This window comes from Mycteria americana, chromosome 1 (assembly GCF_035582795.1).
Source record: "Mycteria americana isolate JAX WOST 10 ecotype Jacksonville Zoo and Gardens chromosome 1, USCA_MyAme_1.0, whole genome shotgun sequence".
NCBI classification, from domain to species: Eukaryota; Metazoa; Chordata; class Aves; order Ciconiiformes; family Ciconiidae; genus Mycteria; species Mycteria americana.
This window is the reverse complement of record NC_134365.1, coordinates 163944083-163963501: the sequence shown is the minus strand read 5'-3', so window position 1 is coordinate 163963501 and position 19419 is coordinate 163944083. Positions and strand designations below refer to the sequence as shown.

The 19419-nt window shown below is 41.7% G+C and overlaps 1 protein-coding gene across 7 annotated transcripts in view; it reads left to right on the top strand.

The window, feature by feature from the left end:
* The window catches only part of MBNL2 (muscleblind like splicing regulator 2), a 112664-nt gene that overhangs the window by 572 nt on the left and 92673 nt on the right, over positions 1 to 19419 (top strand). The window contains exon 1 of one of the 7 annotated variants that reach the window (XM_075526500.1): positions 310 to 329. The exons of 5 other annotated variants lie outside the window; for them this stretch is intronic. The gene's annotated coding sequence lies outside the window, so the exon portion shown is untranslated. Of the gene's footprint in view, positions 1 to 309; positions 330 to 16157; positions 16382 to 19419 lie in introns of those variants that run through there. One more of the 7 variants, XM_075526490.1, reaches the window with a different exon arrangement.

Here is a 19419-nt window from a genome sequence, read left to right as displayed (position 1 = left end):
GGAGCCGCCGCGGCGTGGGACGGGGCGGCGGGCGCTGCTGCCTGCCCGTTGCATCTGGTTCGGCGGTGATTTATGGTTTTGTTAACTCAGCATTTGGCACGGCGTGCGTGCGGGGAGCTGCAGCGAGCGGCAGTCCCAAGTTTTTGTGACTTCGGGAAGGGAGAGGAAAAGGGCTCCGGGGGGCCGTGGCCGCCCCCGCGGCCTCCTCCAAATCGCTCCCCCCGTGCCTCCCGCTTCAGCGCTGCGGCCGCGGGCTCGCTGTGGTCGGCAGTGCGCGACGCTGGGCAATTCGTGGGTAGACCCACGGGGGGGAATTGCCACCCGTGAAGGTGAGCGTGACGGGAGGGAAAAACTGTCAGAAATTGAAATGTTTTTCTTACTACTAGTTTTGTGCGGAAACCCCATATATTTATTCCTTCTATGTACATATATGTATATTTATCTGTGTATACATGGAATATAGACACATTTTTTTGAGCTATGAGAACATTGCCTGTAGGCTTCTGTTTCCAGATGTTTTGTTTTCTGTTTCTTTTAGGCATATTTGCGTTGCTGCTGGGAGGGGAACAGACAGCAGTAATGTTGCTGAATATGTATTTGAACAGTAGCATGGAACAACTTGTATGCCTTTAATTCAGCTGCAGAGGATCTCCATGTGGGATTAATATACTTAAGCGATCATGTCACACTGATGTGTCTTGTTCAGACTTGCAGATTTTTAAAGCAGTGTGGACTTGTAGGTAGTAGCGGAAGTGTAATTAATTTTAAACATGTGACTTGGCCTAGTGCTTATGATTTTAACGTGGTGTTCATACCTCGGTAAATATGCATAGATTTAGCCATCTGTCCTCCCTTTTCCCTTCGTGTGTGCACATACCACACTGCAAATGGAAAAAGTACCTGTAGTAGACTTTAGCGCCAAATACGCATTTAAATTCTTCTGGGAAATGCTCTAAAATTACTGTCAAGGACTAGTGGCAGGCTTCTTTTGTACAGTTTTTGAGTATGTTTAAAAAAAAAAAAAAGTTGCTTCAGCATCAGCGATCCCAGTTTGTGACTTCTGTTTGGCATTAATGCTGTTTGCATACATCCAGTACAGCTGATACTGCTGCTGGGAGGCATGTAATTCTTCCCGCTGTGGACAAGGCCCTTTTGTGTAGTGTCAACTTTGTATGCTTTTAGAGGGTGTATGAACCCCGGGTAGAGCCCTGCGGCTTCTCTCTCCTGTGATAAGGTGGTCGGGGGGTGCCAGCCGGTGTTGCTCGTTGGAGATCTTAGCCACAAAACTTCTGACACAGGCTGGAGCTCCAAGCTGGGGCACATCAGTCTCTGGCACTTGCTGTAGTTGCTGGCATATGCTATGGCTCATCTGGTGCGAGTGAAATTTGGAATAGTGGTGGGCTACAGCAGTGATTTGCACTAATGTAAGGGTCTGTCTCTCCGTCCAAGGTAACTTGCAGGACGGTGGCTATACAGTAATGTTTTCCTGTAGCCGAAGAGATGGGCTGTTTTGTTGCAGTATCCCTGCTGTCACCACAGGAGTGGTACTTCTGCATTGTGCAGATGGGTGGGTGGATGACATGACATGTGTCACCTCAACATACTTTCCCTCTGCAAGTTATATCCTTTATCATTTAGGGCCTTCTCTCTGAAGAAATGGCCTGTTTTTAGACATGAGCAGACCTGCCAAAATCTCAAATCTTTGGCATTGGTGTGTTTGGGATTGTGAGTCTGAAATCTTCATTTGAGCATCATTTTCTTGAATTTGGCTTTTATAGAATAACAGTTGTCATAAGAAGATTAAAAATAAAGTCTACTTGCTGCTAACACTTGGTGGGTGAAATTTTCATCTTTTCTACTACAGCTGCTCTGTAGTTTCTCTGCTGGTTGCAGAGTCTCTAGAATTGTAGCGTGCAGTACTAAATAGACTACTTTTTCTACTAACCTAGGGGTTCTTAAACTGTGGTGTACCTACCGTAGCAAAAGTGGTACATGAATCCTACCGCTGGAGGCATGTGACTGCCATTTTGGGAACTCTTGCTTTTTCTTGGGTTAAAACCTCAGCTACAGGACACTGGAAAAAGTTCTGTTTAAAATTTATGGCAGGAAGAAGAAAAAGTGTACTAAATTGGTGTTCTCATTGCTGCCTGATGGTGTTAGATGTTTTTGCATCCTCTGGGTAGCTCTTGGAATCTCAGCAACACTGCGTGATTATTTTGCTCCTTACGCTGCCGAGTAAAATTATACAGCCTAATTTATTTAGGTTTGGCATGTTCTCACTGAAACTCATGCCATGCTAGGTGAATGAACAGTCTGCTTGTTTATATTGCCTTTTTTTCCCCCACTTTTAATAGGCCCTCATAGGTCGTATTGTGGTTCTAGTGGAAGGTTTCAGAATTTGGTCCAACCTGCCAATAAAAACAAAAATAAAGAACCATGAACCATGTTAAACCTGTTATCGAAGAAGGTATTTTCATACTGTCAGTTTTCAGGGTAGAAATCTCGCTTCAGATGGCTCCAGCCGGTCCTACAATAACATTTACTGCTCTTCTATAATTTGTTTTTCTGGCAGTTTATTGTTAGCTGTCTGGGGCTGAAGTACTCAGGACAGATGTGAACACACTACCTTCGTCTTTGCAGAATTACAAAGTAACCTAATTGGCTTCCCGATCTCACTCTATCTTTCTTCATGTCCCTCTATCATAATTCAGACTCTTTCTGTCTACTTATTACTCCTTTCCAGATGTCTTTTACCAATCGAATCTTTGCTGGATCACTTTTCCCCAGATGAATTATTATTCACTTTCTGAGAGGCATCCAAGAAATAAAATGCCTGATGGAATTTTCTCTCCCCCCCCCCCCTTCAGTGTTCTCCCATGTTCATTTGCAGCTTTACATAAGCAGAGCTAGTTAGAAAGTGTTCATTAAAATGTCATTGAAGTGGAAGTCAGGAAGAGTGTTGATCAAAAATGCTTTTCAGTTTCAAGTCACTCATTTCTGGTGAAAAAACCTTTAAAAACAAAACCAATCTCTTTCCTTTCTACTGCTGATATTTCCCCTGCGCTTTTTGCTGTCTTGATCATTGTGGTTGGATTATTTGTGATAACTGGGTTTGACACAATCAATTCGCTTATGGCTTCAGAGAAATGTAATATCGAAACACTCAACTAAATTAGGAATAAAAATGTAGTCGGTATGGCTCAGTCAACTACAGGTATGAAGGAAGAGCAGACTTCTTCAAAGAGCTTAAAGTGTTGAATAACTCAACAGCTTATCCTGACTTGCAGCTGCGCACCGACATTTTTGGCTCACGTTGGCTGACTGATGGCAATGATGATTGTCAGGGACTGTTCCTCTGTGGAGCCCGAGGTAGCCCTTTTGCTGCCCAGGGCCGGGGCCACAGAGAGCTGTAAGATTGCGGGTAGATGTGCGAGTACTGTGAGGATGCATCTGGGAAGACGGGCGGATGATGGTACGCAGCTGTATTACTGGGGAAAGACATAGCGCATTCTGGAGTAATCAAATTTCTTAGACTGGAAGGCTTCATGAGCTGCCTGCAGCGTACTGGAGACGCAGGTCACTCTTTGCCTAGATAGAGCTGAGACAGCAACACTGTCATTGAGTAATGTTTCCGTATGAAAGTATAATGTCAGTGTAAAGTCCAGAAATACTTCTGACCTATGACCAGTTGGGATCATGTATCTTAAAGCAACAAACCCAGGGTCTGTCTGTGGCTGCAAAATCTTGACAGTGTTTTCCTCTGCTCACCACCAAATTCCAGGTTTAGGTTTAGCTTCAGCTACTCCTCCTTGTTTTGATGGTGCTGCAGCTGCTTGTGCTGAAGGATAAATCGGTCTGTTGTGTCTCCACGTTGAGAGAATTTGAGACTGTTTCTGGCTGGCTTACCTGGTGGCTTGATGCTGATGTTAGAAAGCAGCATAGAGGGAATTGAGCTTTGTAGGTGTCTACAGGGGAAGGATCGAGTGATGGGGGAGCAGCTTCCCACTGCTGCTGCATTGTACTGCTGCTTGGTTTCCCATTGCTCCTGGTTTATCCAGGAAGGAGCCAGACTGTTCATCGTATTTTTGTGGGCCTCTGTGAGGTGTCCCTACCCCCCTGGTGAGAGACAAATATTTCGTGCCTCATGGCCTCAAAAGGGAGGTCTAGGAGACTGAGTATATATCAGCCTACACCTCCTCTGACAGGAGAGAATTTGAAGTATAGGAAGGTCCATGTCCTCCCTTGAGCTTGGTGTCCCTGGTCATCAGGCTCATTTAAGCGAGCTGATAGTTGGATTTGTTACTGTTGTTTTTCAGGACCAGGAGATTTGGCCCTAGCCAGTGGTTGCTTGGGACAGTATATCCATGGCGAGTTTCTTCAGCAATGGTAGGACTATTACATTTTCAAGGAGGAAGGAGTATTTTGTTAAAGATTTAAGACTGGAAAGGGTATGGGTTGAATTCACAGGTCTCAGAGAAAAATAACTGTTTTAAAGTACAGGGCTGTCTAAATGTGCTTGACTTGTGTAAGCTGGCTGTTGGTGGGTATGGGTGAGGTGCATTTTTGTTTCCTGAGAGGGCTTTCCAAGTGCGCACAAGGTTTTCATGAAGTAGAGCATTTCCTTGCAGTGCAACGTGTCTGTATGGACGCATAGGTCCTGAGCATTGAAGGCCTTAGCATAGGCTTTGATGCATTAATTCTTTCAGCTTTTATTTGCTGTTCTCAAATCTGGAATTTCTGTCCTATGTGTGTATATGGTGAGATATCAAAACATCAAGGTGATTTTGGGGTTCACTACTGGAGCAGTGGTTCTTAGGAGTTGACTGTATTTTTGATTATTGCTAGTGGTACCAGTTAGTGGTTCCCTGCGCCCTCAGGCCCCTGTCCTGCTGGCTGTTTGTGAGCTGGAGAAGATTTTGGAGTTTCTTGGTCTTTGCTCTACTGAAGCTTTCTCTAATTCCTGGGAAACTGGACATTCTTGCACTTGCTTGAATGAGGTGATGATGCTCTTTCCATAGCAGCAGTAGTGTTGTGATATCCTTAATGTTCAACTTCTCTATCAAGGGTCAGATCAAAAATACAGCCAACTCTGCAGGTTGGACCAGAGGTGAGCTGTGAAGGTGCCAAGGGGACCATGAGGAAACTGGCTTTTCATACAAAATATGAAAAGATTAATTTTGGGCACTTCAGCATGTTCAGCCTTGTCAGCGTATCTGTTGAAATTCCCAAGATTTGTCATTCTGGGACATTTTGCTACCTTCCGTTACATGATATTAGTAAAGCTAGCCTTCCTAAAGCTGTTCGTTTATTGTAGTCTTTAAGTGAATAAATGTTAGCTTTAGCTTTTCAGATTAATGAAATCTAATAAAGATGCCTTACTAGAGGCACCTTAGATTTCATGTTTGCAGAACAAGTGAACGAAGTGCTTCCTGCCATCTGCTTGTGCTTGAGTCTTTGATTCAGTATTGTGAGGGGGGAAAAAAAAAAGACATGGGATTTAGGTCTCATCTAGACAGCTTTGGGTGATGCAATGCATATCAGGTATTTCACTCTTGGGATTGTGTATTGCCTGTTGGCAGTTAGAGGTAGGTCTTATGTTGCTCAATTAATTCACTTAATTTCATAATGCTTTATGCTCTTTGCTTCCTGTTTGTGGTGGAGTGTATTTCTCCTGCTACTTAAAGCTTTGAGAAGGTATCTGATTTCTCTGGTTCTTTTCCTAATTCCTTGAAGAGCCCGTTCCAGTTTATACCATGGCAGATGAAGTGGGCTGTGCCATTTGGATTGCTGGGTGCCACAGGAGAGGCATGGATACCCTGTGATTTTTTTTTTTTCTGGAGGTGCAAGCTGTTGAATCCTGGGAATGGTTAGACCTGGATGTGCATCCTGCAGGAGCAGTGGTGAGTGTGGACAGGAAGAGTGAGGGCGTAATAGCCGTAATGGTAAGATTAAGGCACATTCCAGCAGAAGGAGGAGGTGTCGGTGGCTTCAGTCAGTCATTTTCATGAAATAACCTGTCCTCGCTGTTGTGAATTAGAGGAAGGGGGAAGAAAAATCAATATTCTTTCTGAGCTATAAAGAGGCCTCTTGACTAATACTGTGGCAATAACTGGAGGCCAGAGCTGGGTGGAGCTCAGTACTCCTCCCTCATGAAGCAGCTGAGCAGTTTGGTCATCTGAATTGTGGCAATGGCCCTAGGGCTGACAGGAGGATTATTACAGCATTGTTCTTGCTTTTCTAGAAAGCTTACCTCATTCTTCTTTACAAATTTCAGAGATGACTGAAGCACTGTTCCTTACGTGGTACTAGCAGTGCCAAACCTGCTAGAGCTGGTCCCTGCTGCTGCCGAGTCCCTGGTGGCATCTGCTGCTGGAAACAAACTGGAAAGGGGGAAATGTGGGTTTGTGTAGAACTGTGCAGAAGGCTTTTAGGATTGAGCCGATGAGTCTTCTAAACAGGGGGAATGATTGAAACTGCTGTAGTTCCACTTACTTCAGCAGGATTACTTCAGGATTACTGCTTACTTCAGCAGGATTTTGTCAGTGGGTTCATAGTTATTTGTTGCTTTCTGCATAATAGACTGAAAAAAGGAGCAGAATGAATGGGATATCCTTAAAGGTTTGGGGGTTTTTTTGGAGCTGCCAATATACTTGAAGTTACATTGTCTCAAAAAGAAATCTTTGAAGATGTCCATAACTGGAAGCATCTGCATAAAATGTTGGATTTTGAAGGACCTATAAAGAACTATTCTAGAAAGTAAGCACTGGTAACTTCATTTTTTGTTGTTAGGTGGCTTGGTCGTAGATATCTTTGTAAAATGGAAGTGGATTCAATACGCAAAATATCTGAGAGGACCGAAATAGCAAGGCCTAAAGTTCTGTGGACCTTTCTGTGCCGGATTCAGAGCTTTTAACCTACCCCTTCTGTCAGCAGTTCAAAGAAGAATCGGAAGAAGCAAATGCAAAACATCTGAGTGATATTCCCTTGTATATGCTGCCAACAGTAAAGGGAAGAGATGGAGATAGAAGTCTCTTTAGTTCATCCATTGGGAACTGAGCACACGGTCACTGCTTTTGTCAAAGGTAGTACTTCTAGCTCAGATGAAGTCCTGTTGCCATGTCTAGATCCAGTGAACAGCTACTGTTATGAATAGAGGTCTAGGATGTGGGAGCTGGGCTTCTTTAGTTGGATGAAAAGGAGGGTAAGGGACAATCTAGTAGCTGTTTACAGGTGTTTAAAGCTACTGGAGCATGGTTATGATGATAACGGGGCCAAACTCTACTTAATAGTGCCAGATGGCAGCAGGGGGCATTGACAACAAATTGTTGCTTTGGAGATTCAGGTTGGATGTTGGGAAAATCTTGTTACTAGGAGGGTAGTGCAGCACTGCAGCAGGTCATCCAGAGAAGCTAATTATCTGTCCTCAGAGCTTTTCAGGACCTCATCAAGGCAAAGCCACAGCTGACCTGATCTGCTGTTGATGATAGTCTTGTTTTGAGGCAGAGGCTGGACTAGGTAACCTCCAGAGGTTTCTTCCAACCAAAGTTTCTGGGAGCCTGGCTCAGATTCCCCAAAAATGAAGAATTTTTTAGACAACTTTGAACTGAGCTGACCAGCTATTATGGGATGCTTAGTGGTAAACTTAATTTCATGTCCTCAGTACAGCTTTTGTAGTTCATACAATAATGCTTCAGTGACCAACACTGAGATCAGTATTGTTGGCCTAAGTATTTATGACCTGAGGACATGCAGGTTGTTTTTGTCAACAGGTTTCTTTTGGTCTCACCCGGCCCAGAGGGAAGGGGCAGAACTCTGTGATGGTTAATACTGCCCAAAGAGGCAAACCCCTCCTCGTGGGCCCGCTGAAGATGGCTTCAGGGGATGAGGTGGCATTGTGATCGCCAAGAGGGCAGGTGGACTGCAGTAAAATTGACCTAAAGATCTTAAGTTCATAAGACTGTATACCCCACAGCAAAAGATCTGTGTAATCTTCATCTTGCGCTTTTCCTCTGCAGTCCCTTTTGCCTAGTACTACCTTTAAGTAAGCCGAAGGTAGCAGACAGGATGCCTTCTAATCTTATTTTGGCTCTACTAATATGTATTAGTGCTAATATTTTATTGTTATGAGAGTTGGTATGAGGGGGAATAGCCAAATGAATGGCTTGGTCAATTTTATAACACTTTTTTTTTTTTTTTTTTTTGAGGGAGAGGAGAGTCAGAGAATAATACAGAAGAGGTGAAGTATGCCGTGTTAGAAAGCTGGATGCTATCCACTTACAGACTTTTCCCTACAAATAAACTCTCCGTTCTGTCTTTGGACGTGTGGTGAATGAAGTCCTGTGTGCATTTTGATTTCTGAGGCATTCTTTCTGTAATTTACTTCATTTTTGAGGTGGTGGGATTAAATCTTGATGTGTGCTGCTTGAAACATGCTGTTGTCAGAGATCAGGCTTTTGGATGCCATTTTATCCCACACCTAGTGCTTCTGCTAGAGGACCTTGTTTCTTGCCCTTCATTACTCTTACTTGTTTGCTTATTTTTCCTGAGTGAAAACAATTCTTGTGTCTTCCTGTGTATACAGCTACTTATTTTTTGGTTTCTGTTACATGACATAGGGAAAAATGAAGGTTTGTGATCATGTATATAGTATTATGTGGCAGAGTAATTAGGCAAAGACCCACATGTAATGTTTAAAAACATTATACAAATAAAAGTATTCCTGGCACTTCACAGTAACCAGAGAGCAAGCTGAAACAAAACAACCTCTTTTGAGGTGCAAATGGAAATTTGGTGCAAAACTCGACTGTTTGAATGCATGTAACTCTGCTGTTTAAAGAAAAGCTTGCCTATGTGAACACAAACTCCTAGACTTCACAAAACAGAGCTGCCTGCTAACCGAAAGACTAGTTGCTTGCCAGCAGTTCACTTGGCATAGCTTTCTCCTACCTGTCATCCATACTTCACAGAAAGAAATAAAACCCTGTACTTACATACTCCAGGCCTTCCCTCCTTGCCAAAGTAATGCTTTGTTAATTATATGGAGTCCTCTGCTCTTACATGTGCAGGTTATTAATTGCTGTAAAAGGGTGAGGGATCCAATCCTACTCTTACTGATTTTTAAAAAAACAAAAATTATCCAATTGGCTCTCATTTTCTGTGAAGTCTCCTGGAGCCTATTTTCTCTGCTTACAGTGGAGATTGCTTGCTGATTTTGCTGCATGGCCCTGAGCATCTACCCTACAGGCTCAGGCTGTTAAGTGGCAGCTTGTAGGGAAACAGGAGCTAGCATCACCTGTTAAATAGCAACGGGATGTTTTACACCTGTATTGCGGTAGTGTGCAAAAACAATAGGATAATTTTAGTGAATTCGAGTGAGCTGAATTATTTTTGTGCTAATTGAAGATGGGAAAATTCAAAATGTAGCTTAGTTTCAGTGGCATCTTTTTCCTTTTGGATTTATAATGGAGTAATAAAATGGAGCTTTTGGATTTAAAGGATAATTAGAGAGTCCTCATTACATCACTGGTCAGAAGATTTATTATTTGCAGCCACTGCTTGAATTATATGCAGGATCTGGATAGAGGCCAATAACTGAAGCTTCATAGAAGATTAAAGAAATATTTGGTTTACCTGCAGAAAATGTAATCTTCTCTCATGTAGTTATATGAAGTATTATTCTTGGTAATTAAGGAACTTTTTAGAGGACGAATCTTGCTCCTGTGTCTTCCCAGTAGGTTGGCTATTATAGGAAGCCAGCAAATTCTCGGGATAAGGGGTAGAAGTTTAGTATGTGCATCCGCCACCTGTGCTCCCTGAAACACAAGAGGGTTTTCCTATGCCCATGTGACTTTGTGGATGAGGTTAGTAGGTTCTCTGACAACAGTGATTTATCAAATGGTTTCCTCCAGTTGTGGGTTTTAATAGGAGCTGCTCCAAATCTGAGGCCAGAACAATAGCTATGGAGGAAATTAGTCATGGAGGGATCTGAGGAGGAAGGAGCATGTTTTTATCAGCAGTGGAAGAACTTCCCAATGCACAGGGGTCTAGCTAAAGATAATTTAGGCATTAGTGAGTAGTGGCAGTTTACACCTTCGCATTGTTTCCAACTGGGTGTTAAAGACTAAAGGGCGCAACACTTGCTTTCTTCTTAATTTGACACATTTGGAAAGTATTCTTCATAACCACATGGATTCAAAATACATTTTTATGAAGACTTAAGCATTTGGTGTTTATTTCAGCTGGAGTGAGAGGCCTGGGAGACTTCCATCAGATAATTCCCTGTTTGTGGTGGATGCTATACCAAATAGGGGGACATGAAGTCAGTTAGCAAAGAGAAGGATTTATCTTGAATTTGTAATGTATGTTGCTGGCTTAAATAGTGCTTGTGATTTACCCTATGATTCCTTGTGATTCGTAAAACATCTATTCTGAGTAGCATTCAGCAGTTGAAGAGAAAGGATTTCTGTTTTGTATGTAACCCTTTTACATTCTGCTAGAAGAGTTGGGAAGATCTGCTCCAATATGTATTGAGGAAGTGGTTTACATTTTTGGACAGGTACAGGTACCTAAATATATGGCATCTAAAATGACAATAGACCATTTTATATCTGGGACATCTGCATGGGGCTGGCAGACATAAGCCAGGACATACCAGTAACCCAGTCTTTCCAGCAGTGGCCACTGGCGGCCAACAGGAATTCCCTAGGGCATCTAAGAAGGCACTAGCTGTCTGGATTTGGATGACTAAAATTTAAATGTTAATGTTTTAATACTTCTGTGATTTGGTATTTCAGATCAGCAAACTGCAAACAGCTTTTTTTCAGCTGTCATGAAGAAAAATAGAATCACTTTCCTGGAAAAACTTTTGCATAAGTCTGTGTTCTAAGAGTAAGGCAATATAGGTGGTTTGCCAATTTATTTTACCTAGCTCATTATTTTGCCAGTTTGTATTACCTAGCTTATATAGACAGAGTCAGCAAGATATTGGTTGTTTTACCAACCTTCCCTCCCCCCAAAATGCCTCCCTCCAAAATCAAAAAGAAAATCAGGAGGAGGATCCCAGTCCAACTCCTCTTAGGTTAATTTGGTGTCAATCAGTTGTTCAGAGGAAGAAAGCATGAGTGAGTGCAAGGATTGATGTTCAGTCAGGGGAAAAAATACCCTGGAACATGTTCAGCATAGCTTAGAGAACAAGCTTATGTAGCTTATATAGCAACATAGCTGGAACATGCTTATGGCAAGCTGAGGATTTACACCAAAGCTGTAACTGTACATTGTCAAAATACAGGTGTTCTTTAGCTATGTGTTAATGTTTTTAGTTATTTTAAATGAATTTGAAAATCAAAAGTGCTATCCAGCATATGTAACTTAAGTGTCTAAATATTTATGTTCCTAATAAAGCTTCTCCCATAGTAAGATTTCACCTCTTAAATGTTTAATGAAGGACATGATAGAAGGAGCCTAAGGGTGACCATCTCAGGTAGCCAATAGAGAAACACAGATGCTTTTAGGATATGATAGAAGCTCTTAGAATAGCTACTTTGGGATAGGATGAATCACAGCCTACAAATGCCTATTTCTCTTCAGTGACTATAAAGAGAGAGGGGGAGTAGAGTGACTCAGTGAGATGTGGTTGTTTATATTTGGTCAACTATATTTCAAGCTAAGTGCATAAGGCTACAATCCAGAGGCAGCTCAGCCCTCCATGGCACCCGCGATATGTGTCTCAAACGTTCAGCTGCAAAGCCTGGTTGGAGTGTTCTGCAGCTCTCCTCTGGCTGGTGCCTTCATCACCCTTCCCAACTGGAACCACCCTGTGAAGGAACGGTGCACGTGTACTCAGTTTTCATCATGATGGGGAATTGGTGTCATCCCAAAATAAAGTCAGGATGCAGACTGAACCCATATGTTTGGATCTCACAATTTAGACATGGCTTAAATTCCTTGTGCAACCAGCGGAAGCAGAAAGGGGATTTGGAAGGCCGCCAGAAGCCACCTTAATTTTGGTAAGATTGGATCCTAACATGTAACTTGAATATACGCTTGCTTCTGTGGTGTGTTTTCATTTCATATTCCTCTCAGCATATATGATGAAGATAGAATAGTCTGTTTTCATGTCTGTGCACAATGAATCTCCAGTTTTCCTAGGTTAGGAAGATGTTGGGATGTCTGGGTGCTAGCAAGTTACAACAATTGAAATCCTGGACATAAAGTTCTTCAGATAAGCATATTTTTAAAACCAAAATTAGACCTAGGAGTGCCCTTTCAGAACAGCATACCTGCTTCTGGTTAGTAACTTGAATTTTGGCATTACTCTCTATTTTTGTAACTTATAATGATTTCTACCATCACTTCAGCCCCAATAGAGAGAGGGTGCGAGGTATTTTGCAAAGGCTGGCATCAGTGGTATTATGCATGAATAGGTCTAAGTGCCCAGTTTTAAAATCTTGGCAGCTGCCTTGACTTTTCTTTATGCTGTCATTCAGACCGTAGCTACCAAGGTTGAATTTTGCTGGTGGTAGCAGTTGTGGGAAGTTACTAAGGGAAGAGTCTATTACTGACACAGAAATAGTTTTGAAGTTCTTCTTGCCATTGCTGAACTTGCCAAAATGTCACTGTTGCCATAGGTCATCTATGCAAGGCTCAAAATCATCTTTCTGCTGTACTCAATGTCACATAAGCTGCTTGGTGTCTTCAATGTTAGTGTTATATATATTCCATGCTTCTTGCAAAACTCCCTTTAAATTGAGAAGTTTTGTTGTTGCTGGGATTAGACCTAATTGCTATGATTCCAGAGTAAAGAAGAAAAAACAACTGTGCACATTCTGCATGTTCCAGTTCTCCTCCTTTATTACTTCCAAAATAGTCCACTTTTTTCCAAAAGTTATATCTACACCCTTCAGAAAATTGTGTGTAATAGTCACCTTTAGCAGCATTTTTTCCTTGATTCATTAATTATAGGAGCATGTCAAGCAGAGCAGATGGCGTTTTCTGAGTTGGGAATTTACCTTCATTTGTTACTCTTTGTTGTGTTTGACATCTGAATTTCTCAGCTTCTCTAAGATGATGTCATTTTGCAATTAAATATGTAATGTGATGGTATAAATTGGCCTGAAAATTGAAATCCTGGCCTTTTTCTTTGTAACTGATGTGAAAAATGAATGGGCGCATGGGCACATCTCAATTTGAGATCAGTCACTTTGGAACTCCTCACTCCTTGATGTACAGAGCAGGTATTTTTAAAAATCTCTTTTCCTTTAGTCCATGAACTCATGCCTTATTTGCTGCACACTACTCAAGCGCCATTTTTAAGAAAGATCATACATTTTCTCTTGAGCTTTTTGATGGGGCCTAGCCGAAGGGTTCACAAATGTGACGTGACTTATTTTTCAGCACGCCCTATTGAGTTGAGGGGCTTCTGATCCTTTGGCAAGGGAGGAACTAAGATGTAATAACCCACGTGAGGAGCTGGGTGGGCACATGGCTGCTAGTTTTGCGTTCATGATTCTAGAGTCCTAGGAGTGATATCTGGGAGCACCTCAACCCCGTTTGACTGCAGTTGAAGCTCTGCAGTGGTCAAAGACTGGCGTATGAGCTCTGAAGCAGTGGCACTGAAATAGGGTTGTGCAGGCAGTGCTGAACCCTCGCCTTTCAGGGGGTTGTGTTAGTGACTTGTCTAGGTTTGTGGGTTTTTTTTTTTTTTTTTTTGAGGTAGCTTGCAAGTTTCCTTCCTCTTTAGAAGCAAACTAATGGACCACAAAAGCTCTCGGCCCGTGTTGCCGTATGAACGTGCATGTGGTCCATGGGGAGGGTGGCTGCCTCCTGTTGACTGGTGGTGCCTGTGCTGCTTACTCTCCCCAGCTCCTCATCCGGCTTGGGCACCATCTTCTTCCTTGCTGTAACCTTCTGCTCCACCAGACCCAGGATTTCCAAACTCTGGCTCTTGCGTCTCATCCTCCCTTTCCCTCTCGTCGCTGTCTCTCCCTTTTCTGCCCAGCTTCGTGTCACATTTTGGTCCACCCAACCTTTCTCACACCCCATCTGCAGTGCACTCTCAAGGGCCTGTCTCCTGCACGTCCGTGGGGCACCAGCCGAAGGGTCATGAAAGCAACAGGCGAGGTTGTCTTCCTGCTGTCAGCTCCTATGTCTGGTCTGTGGCAGATGGGAGCAGCAGTTACAGGGGAAATCCTGCTAATCTCCTGTAACTTGAGCCCATTACATGCTCACTCGCACTGTGGGGCTGGTGCCTTTCCAGCCACATACGGACGGATGGATGGCTGGAGGAGGCGGTGGACACTTACTGCAGAATATTTTCTGAGGCTTGCGCTATAGAGAGCTGGGAAAAAAAATTTAAAAGATGGTGTCTATCAGCTGAATTCTAGTAGGTTTAAAGCTTTGTCAAATAGGAAAATATTTTCATGAGTATAGCAAAGAAACGTAGCCTTTATTTTAAAAAAAAAAAAAGGCAAGGGATTAGTACTCTGCCAAATTTCAAGACTGCCCCAACATGGGCAGGGGAGCCAGAGTTCCCCGGTGAGTGAGTTACAAGTGTGGCAGAGCAACATGTTTTTGTCTAGGCTATCTCAGAAATGGGCAAACTGTGTCTTGGCAGAAAAGTAAATAAATCCTGCAGCAGATGTCCAGCATGGAAAATTTTTAACATGGGCAGCTCGAGTTTGGCAAAATCAGAAGAATGTGGAAAATACCGACGAGATGCATGAGACCATCTTAATAACGGATGGAGTTACCACCCCTGTCCCTGGGGTCTCCCAAGACCCACCAGAATCAACTATTTGGGTTTTGGGGGGGTTGTTTTGTTTTTTTAAATAGGGCAGAATAGAGCAGAGTGGAGAGGGTGATTGAGCAGAGAGCGAGGGCTGGCTGGCAGGAGCCTTGTTGGCAGGAGCGCATTTCAGCCATGCCAGGGAGGGGAGGGTTTTCACAAATTGGGTGGGAGATGGTGGAGCCTGAAGGAGAGTTTTTGCTTGTGGGATAGAGGAATAATGGATTTTTGGGAAGCTGCATTTATAATATGCAAAACAGTCCATAGGAAACAATGGGGCCTTGGGACAGAGCTGCCAGTGAATGAGCGCTTTGTTTTCCTCTTGTCTATTCATATTTCTAAACTTTTAGTGGAATTTTAAACACATTTTACACATTTTTATGTAATGGCTTGAATTGCATAAACTGCTGTCTAAAGTAGTATTGCACTGCAATCTTTATCCCTTTCTGGATAAAGATTGACTTTCAGCTTAAGCTCCTTTATGTATTTTTCTTAATTGCAACTCTTGTTCAATAATCCTTGGCTGCTTTGTTCTCTTGTTTTAAAACTTCAGCAAAATTTGTGGGAAAACTGATTGACAGCAGACCTTGTGTACCAAGCGTATTGAGCTGCCTACAGTTGACTTGAAAATGGCAACTGGTATCATAGTCCTTATGCCAGAACCTTGATACAAACAAACATCAGTTGTAAGGTGATCACACGAACCGCAGTTTGATGCTGCTGATGTGATTTGTCTGCCAAGGATATTAAAACACCATCGTATAGATTATGTTTTCACTGAGAAGCATCCCATACCTGCAGTCCCTAACAAGTGGTCTCAAATATTCGGAAAGACATTATGTGTATATTGCTGTTCAGTGCAGACGCTGCACAGTAAGATTATGCAGTATTAAAATGAGAATATTGCTGCCTGAATCAGAGTGCATTTTGGTTGCATGTTAAAAGAAAGGATAGATTGTTTGGTTTATAGTGCATGGCTTACCTTTACAACCAGAACAGCAGCACTGCAGTTTTGCAATTTTGGAAATGTTGTTTGTGCAAGCATTTATGATTAGCAAAAGATTTGAAAATCCTTGTGCAAGTAATGGTGTAGCTGCCGTTGCAGTGGAGGGGAAGGGAGTTGTTTGCTTTTGCTGCGTATGTTGTTTCATGGAGGTATTGCTTTACCTCACCAGCAAAACTCCTTCCCTGCGTGAGGGAAATTCCTGGTTCATCAGTATGGATGCATTGTTTTTACACATTAGAAGTGCTGTGTTGCCGTGTCAATCATCCCATTAGGATCAGTTTAAGAGCAGTAGGGCTGACGAAGCTGGGTGTGATTGGCTGCCATATGCTGGGAGGGCTCTGGGAGAAGGAAGGGCTGCAGTCTTTCAGCAACAGAGTTTAGGCTGTGTCTTTGCTTCATCATCTGAGGAAAAATCCCCAGATAAGGCACAAGGCTTTCTGAGCACCAAAAAAAAAAAAAAAAGAATTACGGGCTGCTCATCATTTCATGTGAAAATTACTTACCGTGATGCGATGGGAAAGATATGGCTGTTTGTTTATATCGGATGTTCCTGTTCACGTTGGGAATGTGCCGAATAGACAGAGCTAAACAAGGTAGGAGGATCGTTGTCTTTTATTGAATGTTTAAAGAGTTTGCTGCAGTATGCTGCATACTGTATGTGTTGCTCGGGGGAGTCAGGGAAACAGCATTTCTCCAGTGAATATATACTGTCTGGGTGCAGTACATGGATTTTGTGGTAACTTGTTTTCTAAGGGAATTAATTTCCAATGTAAATAGCTGTCTTCAGAAATAGAATGTGAGTATATGCATATTAAAATAACGCAAGTGAAAAAAGAAATAGGTCAGTGTGTTTCAGAAGTGCTGTTACCCTAATTGGATTTTTAGCTGGGTTGTTGTCTGGTAGTGCTTCCTAGCTTTAAGAAAGAGAAGGAGCCAACCTGGAAATCTGTGAAGTTTATAGCAGATATGTTTGAAGATTTAGGTGAATTAGACTGGCTGATCTAAATAATTCCCTATTGGAGGCTTGAACTAAAGCCAAGACTGCCTGTCTTAGACTTTTAGGAGCTGTACAATGAGATTACAATATTTTACCCCGTTATAAAAGTATGGGTGTTTTTGACTGCACCGTGATTCCTTGTGCTCTTCTTGAAGGCAAGCTGGGAGAGCTTTCCGTATTGTAGCGTTTCCCCTGCCCTTTCCAGGTCTTTGTCTCGACAGCACAACAGAACCTGTACACGAAAACAAGGAAAACAAGGTTAATAGTATGTGCTGCAATTATCTGATCTTTATACATTTTTAATGAGAGAACACACAGCTAGCAGAATAATTTAATGAGTAGGCTGGCTTTTAGAGCAATGATTTCACTGTGCTGAGGCACATCAACTTTCTTGCTGAGGAGGAGCCTCAGGAAGGAGCGGAGAAGATTTATGTTAAATGCTCTGGAGAGAAGGAGAAGGGTTCTTTAGGCAGAAGTCTGTACAATTTTGGAAGAATAGAGGAGGTATTAATTATTGTTATCTATTAGACCTTGGAAGCAAACTTTACCATCATATTGTGGGAAGGGTCCAAGGACATTGCCTCATCCTGTGACGTGCTGAAGCCTCTTCAACTTTCTTAAACTGCCATATGCGTTGATGGTGCTCAGTACCTTTCTGGATCCCACCCAATTAGTGACCCGAATTAGCATGCTGTCTTCAGCTGTGTTATAGCAGCATTATGTATATGTACAGTACATAATATAGTTTAAAAAAAATATTTTTTTTTGCTTTTTTAAAAGACCTAACAGTTGGTGAAACAGCAAGAAAATGTTATCTTATTTCTCCTGTAATAGCCACAAACATTGTATACACATACTTGTATGCAAATAGGATGTGAGTAGAAAAATGAAGTGTATGAGCTGAGGAGGACTAAAGATCAATGTCTTAAAGAAGAAATTAGGTAGAAGAACCTATTACTGCCTAGAAAAGCTTTTGATGGTGTAATTTTGGGGAAAGTTTCGAGATTTTTTTTTTTTATTTTTTTCCTGGGAACAAGTTACGCTAGTTTTAAAACTATTGCATTAAATAGGCCCTTCTAGACTAACCGTCCCTCCTTTTCCAAGGAGAAGTACAGGACACAGGCTCAAAACTTCCGATGTCGCCTCCTGGCTCCTCACAGCTGACCCTGCTCAGAGGAGGCTGATTCAAATTCCCCGTTCCCTGGCTAAATACTTGCTGGAGACCTGCAGCTAGGTTGTTGACACATCTTCAGTTTATGAACCGGTTATTTTTAAACACTACACCCTTCTGAGTAGAATCAACCTCGTGTCTTCTGAGAATTTCAAACTCTGCTAACAAGTGAAACACATGCCAGGGTATAGAGCATTATTATTAAAAATCCATGGGGTATGGATATGTATGTTTAAATATCTATCACTGTCAATGTTTAAATGTGGTGTTAAAAGTCAAAATAATCTTTTCCAAGCTGTAAAATGTGAGCTAAGTTTTTAGTTTTTGCAAATAAAATCATTTTCATGCACAGCTTACAGAGAAAACTTTTCAGCTTCATGTTTTGAGACTGTCTCTTCCTTTCAGATAATTTAAGTGGCTGTTTTTTGTACCTTTGAGATTGGCAGTTAGGCATAAGGAGGATAATGCTATATGTTACAAAGTGAAAATTTGCATTCATCACTTAATCAAATAGTTTGTATCAAACTGTTGACAGACAATCAAGCGACAAAGGGATAAAAAAAATTCTTTCCTGCTCAAGGAATATTTTATATAGATAGGTAGCTGTGCTTTTGTCTTGGAGGGTAGAGGTGGCAGTAAGTACTCTGTATTTACAATTGTTATGTAAATAGTTGGTAATAAAAGTATTTTTGGACCAGATTCTGGTACCTCTTTTCGTTTAGTAGTATCTTTTCCTCTTAATTGCTCTGTGGATTTCATCAGAGCTATTGGTGCGGTATCGTTTTACTGCGTGCAATCTGTCTGTTTCCAAGGAATAATTACTTTGTTTAGAATTAGTTTCTTCATTTCCTAAGGTAGGGTTTACTAATGACTTACTTGCTCTGAAGTATAGTGTTGTGACTACAAGAGTGTTTATAAAGCCAAATCAAGTTCTTCATTTGCAAGCATATATTTTATAGAAATCTAAAATAATCGTGTGCTACAGGTTGGTGCTTTGTTTTTTTTATTTATTTTTTTCTTTTTTTTTTGAGAAAGAAAAGTAGCTCAACATTATGTGGTATTTCAGGCACTCAGGTCTGGTAGCTCATTTCTGCTGTGAATGTTGTTCTCTTGCTCACAAGTATGTCAGGAATAATCTGTACTGTGTTTATTTGCAAAAAGCTCTGTAAAATGTTCAGTTTTTATAGTATTGAGAGATGAGAAAAAGACTTAGTGTTCAAATAAAATTCCTCATTAATGATTTCACATATGGTTTTAATTTCCTAAATCATTAGTTAGACACATTGCTAAGATTTAAATTTCACATAATAGCTATTAGTGATACTTTGTTTTCTAATGTTACCAGAAATTTCTGACTTTGAGGATTTTTTTTTTTTTTTCCTCTTTCAGGGAAGAAACACTTTTTTTTTTTTTAAGCCCAATGATTTTTTTTTCTCCCCTTTTTTGTGAATAAAACACATGGC